General features: G+C 42.4%; 1 protein-coding gene and 1 long non-coding RNA gene across 3 annotated transcripts in view; both read right to left on the bottom strand.

The window, feature by feature from the left end:
• LDLRAD3 (low density lipoprotein receptor class A domain containing 3) overlaps positions 1-20168 on the bottom strand; it is a 164648-nt gene that overhangs the window by 58225 nt on the left and 86255 nt on the right. The window lies entirely within an intron of this gene.
• On the bottom strand, positions 3796-6500 carry LOC122460631. The gene is made up of 2 exons (XR_006282068.1): positions 6389-6500; positions 3796-5231 (listed from the first exon to the last, which is right to left on the bottom strand). It is a non-coding gene; the product is annotated as an uncharacterized LOC122460631 (long non-coding RNA).

Genomic DNA, 20168 nt, shown 5'->3' with positions numbered 1-20168 from the left:
ACCAGAAGTGTCTTTGGAAAAAATGTTACACTCCCTTCCCTTCCCTCCCCCCCCCCCCATCTGTTCCCTGAACATCTGCCTAACACCTGGGAACTAAGACACAGGTTTAACTTCCTGAAATCTTTCAGGCGGGTTTGAAAGTGCTTAAGGAAATAAATGCCTTGAGCTGCTTTCACAGCCTGCACAGGTAGCACAAGCCTCTCATACACAGTGTCCAGCCACAAGATGGAGTTCTTCCAATTCCAACAAGGAAAGGCCACATACAGCCTAAAGGCAAAAAAGTTTATTGTATCAAATCATCTCTCAATGTGGCCAGCATTCATAATTAAGTTAAATCCATGCACCCAAGCCCCACTGATATAAATGTTGGTAACCACAGGCTGCCTGCTTCCTCAAGGTTGTTGAACTTGCTTCCAGAGTTTTTTGTGGGGCAGGACAGGACAGGAACCTAAAGACCACATGCTGCAAGCATCAGATTAATCACTGAAAACGCACAAACATTGAAGTAGACTCTGTGAGATAGGGTTAGAGTTTAGGAATTACAAGATTCAGTAACAGAAAGTTTAATAAATTCAACATGGGCCAGCGGACAGGGCACTGGAACAGGAATCACGAGACCTTGCTCAGTCATTGACCTGATGCATGACCTAAAGTAAGTGACATCTCTGTGCCCCAGTGTCTCCATCCATGAATGGAAAAGTGATTTAAGATCTAGGGGTGAAGAGTGGTAGTTTAAAATGAATAGTGTTATTAAATAAATTAAATTAAAACATATTCAACTTAACATTTCCCTGGAATCTTGTGAAATGAAACAAAACAGCACTGTGCTAGTCCAGAGGTGATGAGAAGCAGAGGAGGGAAACTGACTAGTCCAGGCTTCGCTATCTCGAATGAGTCACATACAAAATAGTAGAAGCAAATACAGTGTTTCAAAAATCTCTGTTACAATAATCTAATGTTACTAGTGACACAAGGAGGGATCATTTTCAAAAATATACTAATTTTACCTTGATAGCGTACCCGGAAAATTAATCATTGTCTAGATACATTCGGCACTACCACCATCATCTTTTTAGATCAATTAGGACCTTCCTACAAGGGAAAGTAATTCAGTAAGGCTTAATAAAACCTCTGGACAGTGACTGGCTCAGGCAACCCCCATAAAAACCCAATTTAGGGGTGGTTTAATGGTGCAGAATAAGGATGGAGTTTTTATTTAATGTAGGGCACAAATTAAATGGACATGGTAGATACACAGTATTGTTACAGAAACAGAGAAAGCACACTGGAGAGCGGTGCAGTGTAATATGCTCTTTAATCTCTGCATCAATCTTTGCCCGTAAGTGATCAGATAAACCCACTCTCATTCAGGCTGGGGGAGGTCGATGGGATCAGACTTAGGGAATTCCGATCCGCATACAGAACAGAAGGGAGATGTACGTAAAGACTTGTTCTAACATATTTGACGTAAAAGGCCAGTACTACAGAGCTCTAAGAAGCACACACTCCTCACAAGGAGGAAAGGAAATATTTAAATCAGTCCAAAGCTGTATAAACTTTAGAGGAAAATGAGATGTCAGAATATGGAAACTTGTTAATAACATCTCTTAGAAGGTAGAATAATCTCCCAAGGGATTTAGTGGAATCCCCATTACCTGAAGCACTGAAATTTAGCCTGGGCAAAGCATTCCTATGGGGAATGATGCTGAATTGATAGGAAATGGACTAGAGATTTCACAAGTCATTCCCAGCCATAATTTTTATGATTCTGTATATCCTCAGGAATTAAAACATGAAAAACTGAGTGGCTGCTACTTAAACAAGCCTCCTTCAAAACAGGACATCAAAGCTTAAAAAAAAAAAATCTTTACATGTCTTCTGTTTGCATTGTATAACGTTTAGAAACCTTGCATCCAGTTCAGATTAATTCTTCAATCTGCAGCCCTGAATTTTCTGTCTTTTTACTTTTTGAAAAACACAGGCACTTCTGAAAATCCTACCCTAAATGATTTAGTGACACAAGTTATAGAATCACAGATGTCCCACTGATATTTAATAGGTCCTTTAAAAGTCCCACCAATAGTAACTTCATTCGTACCCCTAGATCCATGCAGAGAAGGGATACACTATGCAGATCTCCCACACTCCTATATAGAAGGGAGGTTCAGCTGTTTGTGGCACCACTTCCTATCCCTCTATATGCTTCTTCATAGAGTCTGGGTGGAAGGGATGAAAACTCGGAATGACAGAGGACAAACGACAAAGCTGGAGGGAAAGAATGCACACTGTCTTCCCTCAAGTCCCTTGGCAATTCCCTAGGACAAGACAAGACATCTAGGGGGGTGTAGTTCCAGAGGCATCTGGAGACCATGGCAGCTCTCTCTCCGGTGGAGCTGTGCAGCTAGGGAACTGGAAAAAGGAAAATCACCAGGGGCTACGGCTGGTACCGAGACACGGCACCACCAGTTTAGGGGAAAGACCTTGCAACTTTTACTCAGATTTTCTCCCCTGAGAACCATCCCAGGGGTCTTACTGCAGAAGGGGATGATCTAGGCCAAAGACTGAAAGTTCAGTCTCCTGTATTAAACTGAACTGCTTTGACATGTGCTACCTGCTGTTTGCAAAGGAAGAGGTGGTGGTAAATCCCAGATTGCATTACAGAACTAGATCGCTATGCCAGTACCTGTTCAAACTTCCACTGCCAGCAGATGTTTTAATTCAGTAACTCCTTTCAAGGCCCTCTTCTCCCCTATCTTTGTTTGGTTCTGGTGTCATACAGGAAGGCACTGCTGCCAAACACAACCCTAATGTCAAAAGCATCAGGAAGCTATTCCCACCAAGTTAACCACATATACAGAATCACCAGCAATGCTGGAATCACCCATGACACATATAGTAAATCAAGATAGTAAAACATACGGTGCACAGATCATGCTGTAAAGTATGCAGAGAGGAAACTCCTGCTGAGACAGGTTTAGCAGAGCTGGGTCAGAGAGAGATTCTTAGGCTCACCTGATCAGGATTTGCAAGCAGCAGCTTTAAAGTCTTGAGATTTGAGTCTCTGCTGAGAGGAGATAAAGGATACACACAGCCCAATTCCAGCCAGTGGCTATGAGTTCAGATAATTGGGCATGACTTCTAGTGTCCAGCCACCAGGTGGCATTCAGACAAGAGTTGAGAGACCATGGCTGCTAACAGGAAGTTGTATGGGGTGATTTGATTTGAATGTTCTCCAAAGCTGTTATTTGGGGAAAAATAAATAGATTCTGCCACATGCATTTTTTCTTTTTTAACCCAGACCACTTACTCCCTTAGTGATGCTACTTAAGTGTAAGAATAATGATGTACGAGTAGGAGAGCCCTAGTTTAGCTGCATACACAACAAACTCTGGAAGTGGCTGCTTTGTGTACTGTGCATATAGAGGGCCTGTTTTATTATTTCCAGGAAAGAGAAAAAAATAGGTGAAGAGAGCATAATACAGGAACTAGGAAAGAAAATGAAATAAGATAGGAAACAGTCAATGAAGGTATGAAGAAGAGACACACCAGGGCTTATTATAAGAAAAAAGAAGTGGAGTGAAACTAGGATTGAAAAAGTAACAAATAAATGAGGCAAGCCTGCGACTCAGCTTTCCTTCTATTAATTTTTCAAATACACAGAAGCCAAAAACTTTATAAATTAATCACGCTGTTTCTCCTACACGCTGGGAAGGAAAAAAGGCAGAGATTATTGTGTCTATTTTTCATTACTTGGGAGGTGCATGCTCATTGATAATAGGAGAGCCTAAACAGATAGAAAGGCTTGTCAATTGATTTATTTAGACATGCAGTTTTTGAGATATTTCGCTGACTCAACAGTTGTTCAAGTACTAATCCGTGAATATGTAATAAACATGCAGCAGGGAAATTTATCAAACAATATATTCAAAGTATCCTGGGACTGTTTTCCTTCATTCTTTACCCCTTACAATATCTCCTTCTCCCCAAAATATACAGTAAACTTTCTGTGAAGGAGGAACATTGTCAGGGTACTGGTAAAAAAGTAACGAATAGGGCAAAAGTCTTCCTTGGTTTTCTCTGGGAAATTAATATACTATATATGCACAGGATTTTCCATGTTGCTTGGTTTCCTTTCTTAGGCTACATTACCCCTCAAAACAGCTTGCAAAGGCATCGTGCTGAGTTCTTGCTCCACCGCAGATGCTGGCAATAACACTTCAGTGTGTTTTCTCAAGCACCTCTACCCAAAAAATTCCCTTACTTAAAGAATCTTGAATTATATCCAGTTTGGCTGGGAAACTTCTCTCTGGATATTTTCATGTAATTACCAAACACAGCTAAAGATCAATCTCACAGTGTCACTGTCTAATCATCTCCTGTCTAGAATTCATAAGCTGACACCAGGAGTAAGGAAAGATTGAAAGAAGGGAAGTTTCCAACGCTGTCTTGTGCAGGTGTTACATCAGTCAGTTGTTTCCCTTGACGAGTTCTATGCAATGGGCAAGAAGCTGGTCTTGAAAACAGACCTAGAGGATACAGCAATTATCCACCACAAAGCAGACTGTCTTCTAGTTGATACAGGTCAAAGAACACAATACCGTGACCCTTCTGCTGTGCGATAGCAGTAAAATGGGTTGTCTGGGTTACACGTAGGAGACCCCTTCAAAATAAAGGGAATGTTTGGCTTGAGCCTCCACCTAAAACCTTAATGCATATACACGTTCTAACTACTTGAACATAAAGCTCATGTCCTCTTTTATAGTGTTCCTTTCCCCACTCATCAGGCACACACAAAAGACCTTGGAAATACAACTCTATTTGGAAAAAGACAAATATCAAGTACTAAAATGAAATTAAGAAAAAACAAAAAACCCATATGCAAGGTATAGCAGAACCCAGAGTCTGTTACTCACTAGCTGGCTTGCTGGAAACTCAAAATTCTTGCTTCAAGCAAAACTTTACCTACAGCTCCAAATCCAGCCTAATTCTGTAGTAGTCAGATTGGTGCAGGGTCTCCCTATCAGCTTGCACAGTCTGCTATAAACTGCTCTGGTCCACTGAGGTTAGCTCTGGTCCTTCAGTCCAATCCACCAACTCTGCTCCAGACAGAATCATCTCCAATGGGATGTCGCAATCAACTTCCAATGGAGTTGGACACTCTGGACTGGAATTTAAATAAACCTTCTTCTGGACGACAGAAATTCCCAGTAATGCCACTTCATGAGACTATCCTGGAGTGAGTGAAAAAATAAGCAAATTAAACTTGCCTACAGGCAAGTCTCTGCAGTTCTCTCTCTTCACCTACAGGGGGCTCTGTATCTTTTTCCTGCAACACTCCTAGTGCTGGGGCTTTTAGCATCACTGGTGCCTTATACATTACACTGGCTCCCCATTCAATTCCAGGTACAGCCCTCTATCTCTGAAGCCCTTTAGCTTCAGCCAATGCATTTATTTCAGAAATAGTCCAGCCCTCTATGACAACTATAGTTAACGGGGACACGAACACTGGCAGCCTTAAGAGGTCAAATTCTCATGGGTTCGGAGAGGGGTTCTCTAGAGAAAACAGTCAGCTCTAGACCTCTCCATCATAACAGGTCAGGATGAGCCTAAGAGTGACAAACTGCAAGATACTCCAACAGGTTTTCCCACAACATATGTTTCAGGAAGGCCTGGCATGGTCTCCTGGACAACCTCTAAAAAGAGACTGATGTTAGTTACTCAGCATCTACAAGGTTCAAAGAAACGACGATCTATGAATAAAGTTGAACAATCTGGTATAAACAAGTTTGATTCTCCATAGGTTCAGCAGAGCTCAGTGCATTCCTAACATCTGCCAAAGGCACAATCTCAAATCCCTTAGTATATTTCTGCCTTTTTTAGAAATGTATTTTGTATTCATTGAGATATAGTGCTGATGGCACTGCCATAAACTGGGGATAACATGGGCAGCGACTGTTCAAACTTCTCCTCCAGAACTCATTTCTGAACTACATCCTCTTCTTCTAATCCAGACCTAGGCCCCACACAGATCTGTAGGTGTATGTCAATGCAACATGCAAAATTAATAACGGCAAAGAACACTTTATTTTCAAATATGATTGTAAAGCAATTTGAAATCCTCCCAACACCCTAGAAGTATGTACTTTAATATGAGTGGCAGAAACAGGTGTAGATCCCAGGAGGTGTAGAACCCAGGAGGTCCTAGACTTTTTTACGCTCAGTGCTCTAGACTACGTTGCTATCATATGCTGCTATTCCAATTCTTGGCCCGTTTTGAGCAAATACACTACAAACAACAGTAGGGCCACTGCATAATGAGGACTTCCACACATACTGACTGCCTCGCACCCACCCAGCCCTTCCCCAAGCAGGAAAATACAATACATACATTGTGACCTCAGTCTTGTTTGACCACAGATCTCTTGAGACAAAAAGCACTACTTCTTTAAGCCACCTACACGCCTCCCTCTTTGCTCTCCAGGTTTTACTGTTTAGAAGCTCCAAATAAATGGAAAATTAATTATTTAGTTTCTAATTCCCATTTCATGTTGATGTTTATTTCATTGCAAGCCATATAATTGCTTTATGTTTTTAACATCCCTCATAAATATGTATTTTGTTTTTTAAATACAATTCTTTGTATCAAATTAGCATAGACTCTCTGGTAACGTGACATGGGAGTATGAGTTGCCTTTGCAAGCCAGGGAACACCACACAGATCCAAGGACTCAGAGCTCCTTATCCATTATCTTCAGTAGCCATTGGGAAACTCTAGTGGGCTGCTTCTCTGTGTGTGAGAGAAAGAGGTCCCAAATGCATAGCAGGAACAGCCCAAATTAAATGGAAGAGGCAAAGAGAGCTAAGATTTGATGAGCCCCATCTTTGACAGATTTATAGCTTTGTTGTAAATACTTGAATGGCGATGAACCTTGGCAGAACCTAAGGCTGGGATCAAACTTGTTGTTGTTAATAAATTTGTTTGGTTATCGATTGACATCTGCTAGTTTTAGATGAGGGCTGTATGAAATACTTTTCCCTGGCACTTCAATTAGTAACTGGCTCTGGTTTTAGAATCACCCCTGCAATGATGTATGCTCCCCAGAACAGAAATCGTTGGAATAGTAACTTAAGAATGACCCCCATGTAAAAAGACAAATCCCAAAATCTTATTTGCTTCGGCTGAAGAAAGCTAAACATTACTGCTAACCTGACTCAGAGGAGAATTCAAAAGGTGCAGGGGGAGCAAAGAGGTAATTCACCATTTAAAGACTGGTCAACATACATTTTGCATACTGGTATAACTATCTTGGGTTAAAAGAAAAGGAGTACTTGTGGCACCTTAGAGACTAACAAATTTATTAGAGCATAAGCTTTCGTAATGCATCCGATGAAGTGAGCTGTAGCTCACGAAAGCTTATGCTCTAATAAATTTGTTAGTCTCTAAGGTGCCACAAGTACTCCTTTTCTTTTTGCGAATACAGACTAACACGGCTGCTACTCTGAAATCTGATATTCTTGTTAACAGCTGGAATTAGCCTACTTTGCTTGTCACCATGAAAGGTTTTCCTCCCCCCCCCCCCCCCGCTGGTGATGGCTTATCTTAAGTGATCACTCTCCTTACAGTGTGTATGATAAACCCATTGTTTCATGTTCTCTCTGTGTGTGTGTGTGTGTGTGTGTGTGTGTGTGTGTGTGTGTGTGTGTGTGTGTGTGTGTGTATAAATCTCTCCTCTGTTTTTTCCACCAAATGCGTCCAATGAAGTTAGCTGTAGCTCACGAAAGCTTATGCTCTAATAAATTTGTTAGTCTCTAAGGTGCCACAAGTACTCCTTTTCTTTTTGCGAATACAGACTAACACGGCTGCTACTCTGAAATCTACACAGAAGCTGCATCATCTTTAATTTAAACCAATTTAGTTAAATTGGTGCAAGCTGTGGACCATATATCAATTTAAATTTACAGACACAAGCTAAATTGATAAGCCAGCTTTAGAAGTTTCCCCACATATGCCTTTAATTAAAATCTGTATCAAATCACAACTTTAATTGAACCAGGACAACGCTGAGTTTAAACCAGGCATAAACTCCTTCCCCAACTTCCACTTTTTGGAACCCTATCAGCAGACTAAATTTGACAAGATTCTTGACAGCTGTACCGCTGCCCACTGGGTTCTGATAATCAGTAGTAAAATCAAAATAAAATTTCACTCTGCTGCTATGTGATGAAAATATGAGCAGCAGCAAAAGCAATGGAACTCTGTCTGGACTCAGCAAGACACCAAATTGATTCACACATGGTTCACTTTTGAAGCTTATCTTAGTAGTCATAAGAGAAGTATTTTTTTTTTAAATGGAGTGTTGAAAATGATGGCTGAGCTGCCCCTATGGACACACCCCTCTTGCCAACAGCAAATGGATTTTTGAAGCAATGATGATGAAGACTTGCAGTAAAGCAACCACAATTTATTTATATGCAAACACTGTGCTCTCATAAATCTACAGGGATCATCTGGATCAAGATGCTCTGTTCTGCCTTCCTGGAATCAGCTCTGTTCAACAGCAAATCAAAATTAACCTTATTTGTGCCTTCAATAGCTGGACTTATTCCAATGATAATATAAAGACTGAGGCATGCGCTTACTGCTCTCCTACAGGAGTCATTTTCATAATCAAAATTATAACGATCCCCAAGAAAAGTTACTGCAGTTTAACGAGCCAGGACTCTCGTACATTTCAAACACCTTCACACTGTTGAAGATCCTGAAGGCACCTCATAGGGATCATTTTATCTAGGACAGTGCAACAGAGAACTTAATGAATCATGAGGATGATGGGAAAAATTCTTTTATTTTAAACCATAGGAAGACAAGCCTTTGATATCTGACCACCTGGTTCGGGAAACTGGAATTACATATAGGAAATACTATATTCATGTAATCATATCTTCAAACTGTAATTAGGTATAAGTGTCACTAAAGAGATGCAGATACCTAGAAAGAATTGTTCGAATTTATATTTTACTTCTGCCTGATAAGAAATATACCGTTTACAATCTGAATCCCCAGCTCCCATGATTACCCATTAATCTAAAGGAGAAGTATCAATACCTAATTGGATACGGGGTTACTATTTCCTGTCCTTAAGCCAGTTACAAAAATAGTACCATTATTTCAGCCCTGACTGCAAAATCGATCACTGCATCTGAGAAAAAGTTCCATAATACAAATCATTTTCAACATTGCATAGATTAAAAGCCATTGACAATATTTCATTTTTGGTATATTTAGTGCTGGGAAAAGGCCTGAACTAACAGCCTGAGGAATAAAATCGGTCTACAGAACAAGTCCAGCAGGGATAGCAGCAGTGGAACCTTTCCCACCCCCACGCTGCCCCAGAGGAATTCAACGGTAGTTCATTTACCCTTGTTCTCTTAGCTAAAACTGCTAGCAAAGATTGCAGCTATTTTTGTGATGTCTCCTCTTGAACCAACAAACAAAAAAAAATCCACCACCAACCCAGCCCCCCCCCCAAAAAACACCCTCCTGGGAAGTGTGGGGGAGAGAAGTACCTGCTTGCTAGCGCACTCTCTCTCTCTAAACAAATAAATAAATACATACACCCCCCCCAACCATTACTAAGTACTATAATACACTAACTACAAAAGCTAAGAAGGCACAGTTGAGGCAAAAAAACTCTCAACTCAGACTCCGTCTCAGCTTAGTCTCCGTCTCAAGCCAGGGCAGTTAAGAAGGAACTGAGGACAATTAGTCAGTGCTATATGGAAGGGCTGGCCAAACCGCGACCCTCTACAGTTAAAGTTAGGCTCTCAGAGCCCCACCCCACCCCCCGTCCACCTACCAGATGGGTGTGGGGGGGGGGGGAGGTTTGAGGCTTCTGCCCTGCGGTGGGCTGGTGGGGCTAGGGGCTTCTGCCCAGCAGGGAGGGGGGCACGGGGCTTCAGCCCCACAGGAGGTGCCTGTGAGGGCTTGGCGATTCTGCCCCACAGGAGACACCTGCCGGCATTTCAGGCCCACGCCCCAGCAGGCACTTCCTCCAGGGCAGGAGGCCCTAGGCCCAACAGGGCCACCGCAGGGTTGAAGCCCCGAGTCCCAACAGGCGCCTCCTGCGAGGCTGAAACCCTGAGCCCCAGCAGGCGTTCCCGGCTCTCAAACTTCTGTGGCTTGGAGGGTCAGTGAGTTTGGACACCCCTGCTATACAGCCACGGCACACAGCACGAGGTGGAGTAACACGCACGCACGGGCCGAACGGACGCTGCTATGAAAAATCTTCCAACGAAGACGCAGGAGGCACAAACACACCTAGAGTGGGGCACCCGCAGGGACGCTACTCTAAGAACTGATTTTACACCAAATGAGCCATCATCCAATGAAAATTGCTTTCACCAGAACTGGATTTAAACAGGTGAGCTTGGTGAAAAAGCTATATATCCCATAAGTAAGCGGCTTTGTTTTCAGTTTAAACAGATTTTTACCCCAAAATTCCCGGGTTTTATAAAAAGTATTATTCATTTTTTTCACCCTACTTTTGTATCATTCAAATATATAAAAAAAAAAAACTTACTTCATTAGGAAAATGCAATACATTGCATCAGATTTATGTATTATAATTAAGGCTATGATTTTGTCATGGATATTTTTAGTAAAAGTCAGGGACAGGCAATAAACAAAAAGTCACAGAAGCAGTGACCTGTCCCTGACTTTTACTAAAAACATCCCTGACAAAATGGGGAGAGGAGGATCCAGCACCCCCCCCACTCCACTGGCTGGGAGCTGCATGGACCCCATTGCCCAGTGGCTGGGAGATGTTCCCCCCCCAAACCCTGCAGGGCTGGAGCTGGGGGGGTCCCCCCCGACCCTATGGAGCTGGGAGCTGCGGGGAGCCTGCCAGTGGCAGAGTCTGGGGAGCTGTGGGGGGGTCCCCCGGCCGCTGAGCAGCTCTGGGGTCCCTCTGCTGCCACTAGCTGGGAGCTATGTGGGGAGCCAGCTGCTCATGGCAGCAGGGAAGCTGTAGGGAGGCCCCTGCCAGCGGCTGAGTAGCTCCAGGGTCCCTCTGCCACCGGCAGCTGGGAGCTGCGTCGCTGCGGGGCGGGGAGCCCCTGCCAGCAGCAGCAGGGCAGCTCAGGGGTCGCTGCCGACGGCCAGTCAGTTGCGGGGGTCACACTGCCCACGGGAGGGTCCCCCACAGAGGCTGGGCTGCTGCAGATTCCCCAGTGTCAATGGAGGTCACTGGAAGTCACAGCTGTGACCACCGTCACATAATCTTAGCCTTAATTTTGATAATACATTAGCCTGTGTGTGTATATGCAAAGCAGATTGTTGAAGTACAGTTATGTATTAGTTTAGAAGATACACACAATAAACAGGCACACACACGAGCTCTGAAGTGCGTGTGTATCTGAATGTACTGATGAAGCTCACACCCACCTGTGACAGGTTGGGTCACAAACTCCCTCAAGACTGCCACTAGATGTGCTGGGGACACCACTGAGAACTCCCCTGCCAGAAAAGGCTTCCCTCCACTCCAGCTGTGCTGTAGCCGACTAGCTCAGCAAGACGGAAGAGGTTGGGCCACAACCCCCATTGCAGTTGACAGAAACTAAGAATCACTTAGCCCAGGAGCTTCTCAGTTAACAGGGACTTTCCCAGCACCCAGTATTCAGTCTTTCTGGGAGCCTAAATCCCGAATAAATCAGTTTTACTCTGTATAAAGTTTATGCAGTGTTAACTCAAATTGTCCACCCTCTATAACACTGATAGAGAGATGTGCACAGCTGTTTGCTCCCCCAGGTATTAGTCACCAACTCTGGGTTCAATAATAAGCAGAAGTGATTTTATTAAGTATAAAAAGTAGGATTTAAGGGATTCCAAATAATAACAGACAGAACAAAGTAAGTTACCAAGAAAAATGAAACAACACACACAAGTCTAAGCCTAATACATTAAAAAACTGCATCCAGGTAAGTCTCACCCTTAGAGACGTTCCAATAAGCTTCTTTCACAGACTGGACTCCTTCCTAGTTTGGGTCCAGCAATCACTCACATCCCCGGAGTTACTGTCCTATGTTCCAGTTTCTTTCTGGCATCTCTTGGAGGTGGAGAGGCCATCTCTTAGCCACCTGAAGAAAAAATGGAGGGGTTTCCAGGGCCTTTTATAGTCTCTCTCTTGTGGGTGGAAACCCCTTTGTTCTCCTGTGCAAAATCACAGCAACAAGATGGAGTTTGTAGCCACCTGGGCAAGTCACATGTCCATGAATGATTCAGCTTTTTGCAGGCCTATGCCATTGTTTACTTATTAGTTTGAACGTTCCCAGGAAAGCTCAGATGTGGATTGGCATCTCCCAAAGTTCATTGTCAGTTAAGCGTTTCTTGACTGGGCACTTACTGAGAAAAGTCCTTTCTCAAGAAGCTGATCGGAGGCTACTTAGAATCAAACACATTGAGATACCAGTACACAGCCAATATTCATAACTTCAAATACAAAAATGCTACACACAGACAGACAGCATGTCACAGACGCCTCACTTGAACTCCTCTGCACAAGACATGGTGCAACCATAGGACCCTGGTTGCATCAATGATCTATATAATCACCGTTCATGTCACATCTGATGAAGTGGGTTCTAGCCCACAAAAGCTTATGCCCAAATAAATTTGTTAATCTCTCAGCTGCCACAAGGACTCCTCGTTGTTTTTGCTGATACAGACTAACACAGCTACCACTGTGAAACATGTCAATAACTTCACCTACCATGTACACATTTAATGCTGTTAGCAGAGAACAGTTTAAAGATCTGGCACACTAAAATGGGAAGAAAACGAAAACCTGTATCAGAATACATTTCAGAACACAAGGAAGTATTTGAAAGTTTTACAAAAAAACGAGGAGAAAAGGATGAAGTTGAGTGTTTGCACTGCAAATGGTGGGGCCACATTATTAAATGTTAATATTTATAGGCTAATAGTTCTAAGTCTACAACAGTAAACTGCTTATTCAAATGAAAAAAGTTTTATTTGGGGAATAGGGATACATTGTTTTCTTAAACTCAGAGGTGGCATTGTGTTTTGAATTCTGTTTTAGTTCTGCAGCAAAGCACATTGATGAACAGAATTCAAAGCATTATTCTACTGAATTACTTTCCTCCCCATCTTTCCGTCCACCAAAATAAACGCCGATATTTACTCAGAAAAATTATTAATTTTTTGCACTGATTTTGTTGCTGTGGTAACAAACATCAAATTCCCAAGAAAAATTAAATAAAAACTGAAAACAAAGGGCCCTACCCATAAGCCACCCTACAGAGACCTTTATGTCTATTTTGAACCTCTGATGCCCTCAGATAGCCACTTGACTATTGATATGTTCCAGATAAAAGGCATCACACCAGGCACAGGCTAACATTCTATCAAAATGTTAAAGGTCACAGCAGACACACTGGGTGGGTTAACTGACAAAGGCAAAAGGATTATTCAGTGTGTGCATGCCTGTTCTTATGGTAACAAAATAATCTCACACCTTTGTACGATGCGGGAACTGCAAGATATAGCAGCACGTAGAGACACTTTGATGTGATTCCAAACACACACCCCTTCATGTAAGGAGGCTCTCTAATTAAAAATCAGAGCTTTTCTCAGGCCAACACTCACAAGTTACCTCTCTTCTGATCGAGTAAGACTGGATAATTGATAATAAAGAACCTGCAATTATCTGATGTCCAAACCAAGTGGCTAAATAATCAGTTTTAGAAACCATGGACTAGCTCTGGGGTGCAGCCATGGGGACCTGCACTGTGTCAAAATAATAAATTCACAGATGAACTCATCACAGGAATCATCCAAAATGCCTTCTAGTGCTGCCTTGTACAGCATATCTTATCTTGTTAGCTCCTGCGCAAAGGAATTTGTTTTTTAACCCCATAAGAATCTCCTCAAATAAGTCAATTTGTGGGGAGTAAGCGGGGGGGGGGGGGGGGAAGTAGTATAGGAAGAGAATGAAATTACCCGGAAAATTATTCACAGCGGACATAACTTTGAGAAAGCTATTTTCCTGCACCAGCTGTTATAAGCAAGGGTTTTGAAACTACTAAACATGCACGAGTGCAGCCTTTATTTAATTAAGCATTCAGTAACATTTTATTTGTATCTGTTTTTAAGTTTCTGATTTTTATTTAGTCTGCCTTTGACTATTAAGTTTCAGATGTAGGTTGCATTTAGACAAATCCAACAAACAGTAATTGCAAGTTAAGTTTCAGTTTACAGCCTATGTAAATAATGAGTCAAACACAGACTCAATAAAAGGAAACTTACACAGCCAGAAGCAGCCAGATTCAGGCTGCAAGGTTTTGGGAAGACTAAGCAATACTACAGAATTGGGAATTTAAGAAGGTTTTCCATTTGCCACGTGTGGAGGATCAGTTACAGGCTTGACATGGGGCGGGATGTGCTGGGAGCTATTTGCCTTTAATAAATTAAATATTAGGGTATTTCATTGCAAATCAAGGTATGTCTGCTCCATTTGGTAGACAGCTTTGGCATCCACTCTGAGGTTGAGCCTGATCCTGCAAAGTCTCACAGCTGGACCTAGAGCTTACTACTATGAGCCACTCAGGTCAATGGGAATATTTATGGTATCAAGTGTCTCAGGATTGATCTCTGTGCTTGTGATAATGTAAAAACTGAAGGGGAAAGAAATATTTGGGGAACCTGTGGGGATTTCCCCCTGAATTTCCTTTCTTGGAATCCTGCAAAATCCCCCCCACTGCCTGGGATGACTTATTCCCTGGCTCCAAGACATTTCTGAAGAACAAGTTAACCTTTGGGATGCACCCACATTTCCCTAAGGGATGGCAAGCAAGGCCCCACAAATCTTGTGGCACCTAGTTCTTCAGTGGTCATTATATATTTCCTTGTATTACTGAGCCTGAACTCAGTCTATTTCATACAACTCCAAAATTTTCAGTTTTCAGTGCTGCAGATTTTTGTATCGACAGTGCACAACCACAGGGTGGGAAGATTTCACTAGGGATTTTGGCAGCTGGGTCAGATTTCTATTTTTGGCACCCAGTAGGCTTTTGGCAGTGGGAAGCAGATACATCTCACCCTCTTTACTAAAGAGTCAGTTGATATGCTTCCAAATATTTATTTCACAAAATGAAGTGTTTAAGATCCCAAATGAAACACTCTGGAAATAGACAAGCTTAAGCACGTACCTATCGATACGTGGCCATGATGGGATTATGTGGCCAAATAAATTTCGAGCATAAATGTATGATTCTGTTATGGCCCATCTTTGACAGGTTGTGTCATCTATTGGATAGAACAAGGATCCCTGATTATTATTGCAGCTTTGCTGCTAACCTACTACAAATGTGGGTAAGTCACTGGAGCCCTTTTAGTCTTAAACAGATAAAAAATTTGTTTACGAACAGAAGTGCTTTCACTGCAAACTAGATGTTGAATCTGAGCAGAACTTTGCTGAATAAATAGCAACTTGTATCACCAACAAACGTATGATGTAGGTAGAATGACCTGAATATATGGTGGTAGGCTCTCTGAACCAACAATTAATGAGGCTTTCAGACCACCCAGCCTGTAATTGAGCAACAATGCTATCATTAAACTAATAAGAGCACGGCTAGAGTTGTGGGATATTACCAGCACCATATGCTGCTAAAGCATCATTCAGAGTTAGTTCAGGCTTGCAGGAAGAGATAAGAGCAGCATACAAGCAAAAATGAGTTTGTGTTAGCCAAAGAAGTTAAAGGGAATAAGAAAGGCTTTTAAAACATATCAAGGGAAAATGGAGGTCCAGGGAGGAGGACAAAATTAATTCAGAAAGGGCCAAGATACCAGAAAGAAAAACACACAAACATTCGAGCAGTTATAAAGAAAGGAAGAACATGTGAAAAGAGTTGATGAAGGGAATAATTGCATAATTTGAACATACAGATCTAGAGCCTGACTAGCCTGCCTGCTCTGCGGGAAGAGTCTTTTTTTAAACAGAAAATCCCCTGCAAGGCAGGTAGAAGGTTAAGGCTCCAGGAATGTCCACCCAACAGATGTTATAAATGGTGGTGACCATTTATTAGTTTGATATATGGGGTAGATCTTAGAGTAATAGGAGAAAATTAAGAAAAGGAAACTTTAGGCATAATATCCAAGAAAATTTCCTGACAGTGACATATTTTTGGCAGTGGGATAGATGGAGTCCCAGTGCTTGGAATTGTTAAAACTAGACTGAAAAACTACCAGAATAATATCCTATAAAGAGCAATTCTGTATTAGCTGTAGAGAGATTGATTGGATGCTCATTCTAATTCCATCTACGATTCAGACATGTCAGAACTAATACTTCACTCCAGAACAAGAGCAACCTCTAGTAACCTGGTCACAGATTCACCCAGCCTAATAAAGTACTGAAATATACAGAGATGCCACAGAGAGAAGCATTAATAGATGGAGATTAAAGGAACAGCTCTAAAGATTACTATGGCAGCTACAAGATCTGCAAATTTCAGAGTAGCAGCCGTGTTAGTCTGTATTCGCAAAAAAGAAAAGGAGTACTTGTGGCACCTTAGAGACCAACAAATTTATTTGAGCATAAGCTTTCGTGAGCTACAGCTCACTTCATCGGATGCATTTGGTGGAAAATACAGATCTGCAAATAATTACTGTCATGAATGAGTATAAAGAAAAGGAGTACTTGTGGCACCTTAGAGACTAACAAATTTATTAGAGCATAAGCTTTCGTGAGCTACAGCTCACTTCATCGGATGCATCCGATGAAGTGAGCTGTAGCTCACGAAAGCTTATGCTCTAATAAATTTGTTAGTCTCTAAGGTGCCACAAGTACTCCTTTTCTTTTTGCGAATACAGACTAACACGGCTGCTACTCTGAAACCTATGAATGAGTATAAAATCTTTGACTTGCTTTTAAACCAATATGTTTTAGATATTTTAAACCGCTGCTTCAACCAAGATTTGAAAGCCTTATAAATGTGCCGCATTCATTTACAGAGGGGAAAAAACACTTGCCTACAGAAAGACAAAATTAACCATTGTCCTGTTTCTACAACGGAATCTAGGGGTTTCTCTCTCCCTTCTCTTCCCTCCCTCTCACACACATCCACCCACCATCAAGGTGAAAATTAAAACTTGGCAACCCCACACCTTTAGGTTAACTTCAAACTGCATACAAAGACCGAACAAAGTTGTTACTTACCAATGATGGTTCATTTTGAAGTCCTCTATGCCAGTACTAGAGCAACAAGGTATTCACAAAGGGACTGGTTACATTTCACTGACAGTGACCATCCCACAGTGAAAGAATCATAGAATCATAGAATATCAGGGTTGGAAGGGACCCCAGAAGGTCATCTAGTCCAACCCCCTGCTCAAAGCAGGACCAAGTCCCAGTTAAATCATCCTAGCCAGGGCTTTGTCAAGCCTGACCTTAAAAACCTCTAAGGAAGGAGATTCTACCACCTCCCTAGGTAACGCATTCCAGTGTTTCACCACCCTCTTAGTGAAAAAGTTTTTCCTAATATCCAATCTAAACCTCCCCCATTGCAACTTGAGACCATTACTCCTCGTTCTGTCATCTGCTACCATTGAGAACAGTCTAGAGCCATCCTCTTTGAAACCCCCTTTCAGGTAGTTGAAAGCAGCTATCAAATCCCCCCTCATTCTTCTCTTCTGCAGACTGAACAATCCCAGCTCCCTCAGCCTCTCCTCGTAAGTCATGTGCTCTAGACCCCTAATCATTTTTGTTGCCCTTCACTGTACTCTTTCCAATTTATCCACATCCTTCTTGTAGTGTGGGGCCCAAAACTGGACACAGTACTCCAGATGAGGCCTCACCAGTGTCGAATAGAGGGGAACGATCACGTCCCTCGATCTGCTCGCTATGCCCCTAGTAAAGGAGAACCTTTACTCCATCACAGAGAAGAGAATTCAACAGTTCAGTGGACACTCTGTTGAATTCTTTCAGCAATGACAGGACTTTGAAGTTCATAAGGGGAGGAGTTAAGTTAAGGAAAGTGTCAGGATAGCCAAAGAGCAGGCAGAAAAGAAGGTAACATGATAATTCATACTTCTATAGCACACTGTAAAATGCTTTGACATGTTCTGAGACAAACAGCCATTAAGTCTCAACATCCCTATGAAGTATAGGCTGATCCCTATTCCTGACTGCCACAAATTGTGGACTTGAGTAATTCACTCAAATTCTTTGTGCCTCAGTTTCCCAATCTGTTAAATGGGATAATACAGGAGTGGGTAAACTTTTTGGCCAGAGGGCCACATCTGGGTATGGAAATTGTATGGCGGGTCATGAACGCTCACAAAATTGGGGATTGGAGTGCGGGATGGGGTGAGGGCTCCAGCTGGGGGTGCAGGCTCTGGGGTGTAGGAAGGTGCTCCGGACTGAGACCAAGGAGTTCGGAGGGCAGGAGGGGGATCAGGGCTGGGGCAGGGGCCACGGTTCCTGGCAAATGGGAGCTGCATGGGTGGCGCTTGGGGCAGGGCAGCGTGCAGAGCCCCCTGGCTGCCTCTAAGGGTTGGAGCCGGATGAGTCGGGGGAGAGGGTATGCTGTTGCTTCCAGGAGCCACGCAGAGCGGGGCAAGCCCCAGACCCCACTCCCCGGCAGGAGCTTGAGGGCCGGATTAAAATGTCTGGAAGGCTGGATGTGGCCCCCGGGCCATAGTTTGCCCATCCCTGGGATAATACCTACCTGCTGGGGTGGGACCTAGAGTTATGAGGCTTAATTAGGTTTACTAATCTCAATGACATGCTCAGATGGGAAGCAGTACACAAGGACAATCTCATGCACAGTACTACAGACATCACCTTCAGTGTGTAATACAAGTACAATACATTCAATATTATGACAAGGTTAATGGGAGAAAATTTCTACAGTTTACTTTTGTAGCACAATTCCACAATACACATCATGCTAATCAGATCTCCTGTACAATGAAAGAGGACTGCCTTAGAAATGAAAGATGGTTATTCCCCTTATACAGACTACCAGGGGAAATAAGACTCTGATACATAATTCAAAATGACTCATGAGAATTGCTCACCAGGAGACACGTGTGTAGAGAAAACCTGAGCATGTTGGACACTCCTGGTTAAATTTAAAACTTCCATGCATGAATACTGCAGCCAATGCAAACTTAAGTAATTTACAACCCTAACACTTCAAAAAATAGTCTGATTTCTTGTCTATCATGTATTCATTTAAAGGAAGTATATATGGCTGCACAAAGGTATAACTGTGGCCAATGGGAGCTGCAGGGGCAGCGCTTGTGGACAGGACAGCGCACAGAGCTGCCTGGCCACGCCTCTGCGTAGGAGCCGTAGGGGGGACATGTCACTGCTTCTGGGACATGCATGAGGTACATAAAAAGGGTATACCATGGTGTGCAACAAAACTCATGTATAGGGTGAAATGTGCAGAGGGCCAGCAGGAGTCTCCATGTACTACTTAAGTCTCCCTTAAATCCTTAAACTTTTTTATTTTATTTTTTTTAAACTGGGACTTACTTAAGTGATGCATAAGCTTTATGCTGGCCCTTTGCAAAATGAAGAATTTTACCCCTGGGGCTTGTCTTCACTACAGGTTTCTTTCTCCCCCCATCCCCCACACAAGGTGGTTATTTGTAATTTAAATCAAGGTACTTCACAAGTTCGTAAAGCCTAATGTAGACACTCCATGTGTCATTGACCCTGGCTACAGATATCTGTTCTTTACTTTCAGAGCAAATGTGCAGAGTGCCCAAACTAGATTTTACAAATGTTCCGAGTACTTTAAATAATAAATCTTATATTAATTTAATCTAGTCTAGTGTAATTTAAAGTCTAGTGTAAACATAAGAGTGAATTTGGAGACAAAAAAAAGGAGTACTTGTGGCACCTTAGAGACTAACAAATTTATTTGAGCATAAGCTTTCGTGAGCTACAGTTCACTTCATCGGATGCATTTGGTGGAAAATACAGTGGGGAGATTTATATACATAGAAAACATGAAACAATGAGTGTTACCCTACACACTGTAAGGAGAGTTATCACTTAAGGTGAGCTATTACCAGCATGAGAGTGGGGGTGGGACCTTTTGTAGTGATAATCAAGGTGGGCCATTTCCAGCAGTTG

This window comes from Dermochelys coriacea, chromosome 6, assembly GCF_009764565.3.
Source record: "Dermochelys coriacea isolate rDerCor1 chromosome 6, rDerCor1.pri.v4, whole genome shotgun sequence".
Taxonomy (NCBI): domain Eukaryota; kingdom Metazoa; phylum Chordata; order Testudines; family Dermochelyidae; genus Dermochelys; species Dermochelys coriacea.
This window is presented reverse-complemented; position numbering and strand designations above follow the sequence as displayed.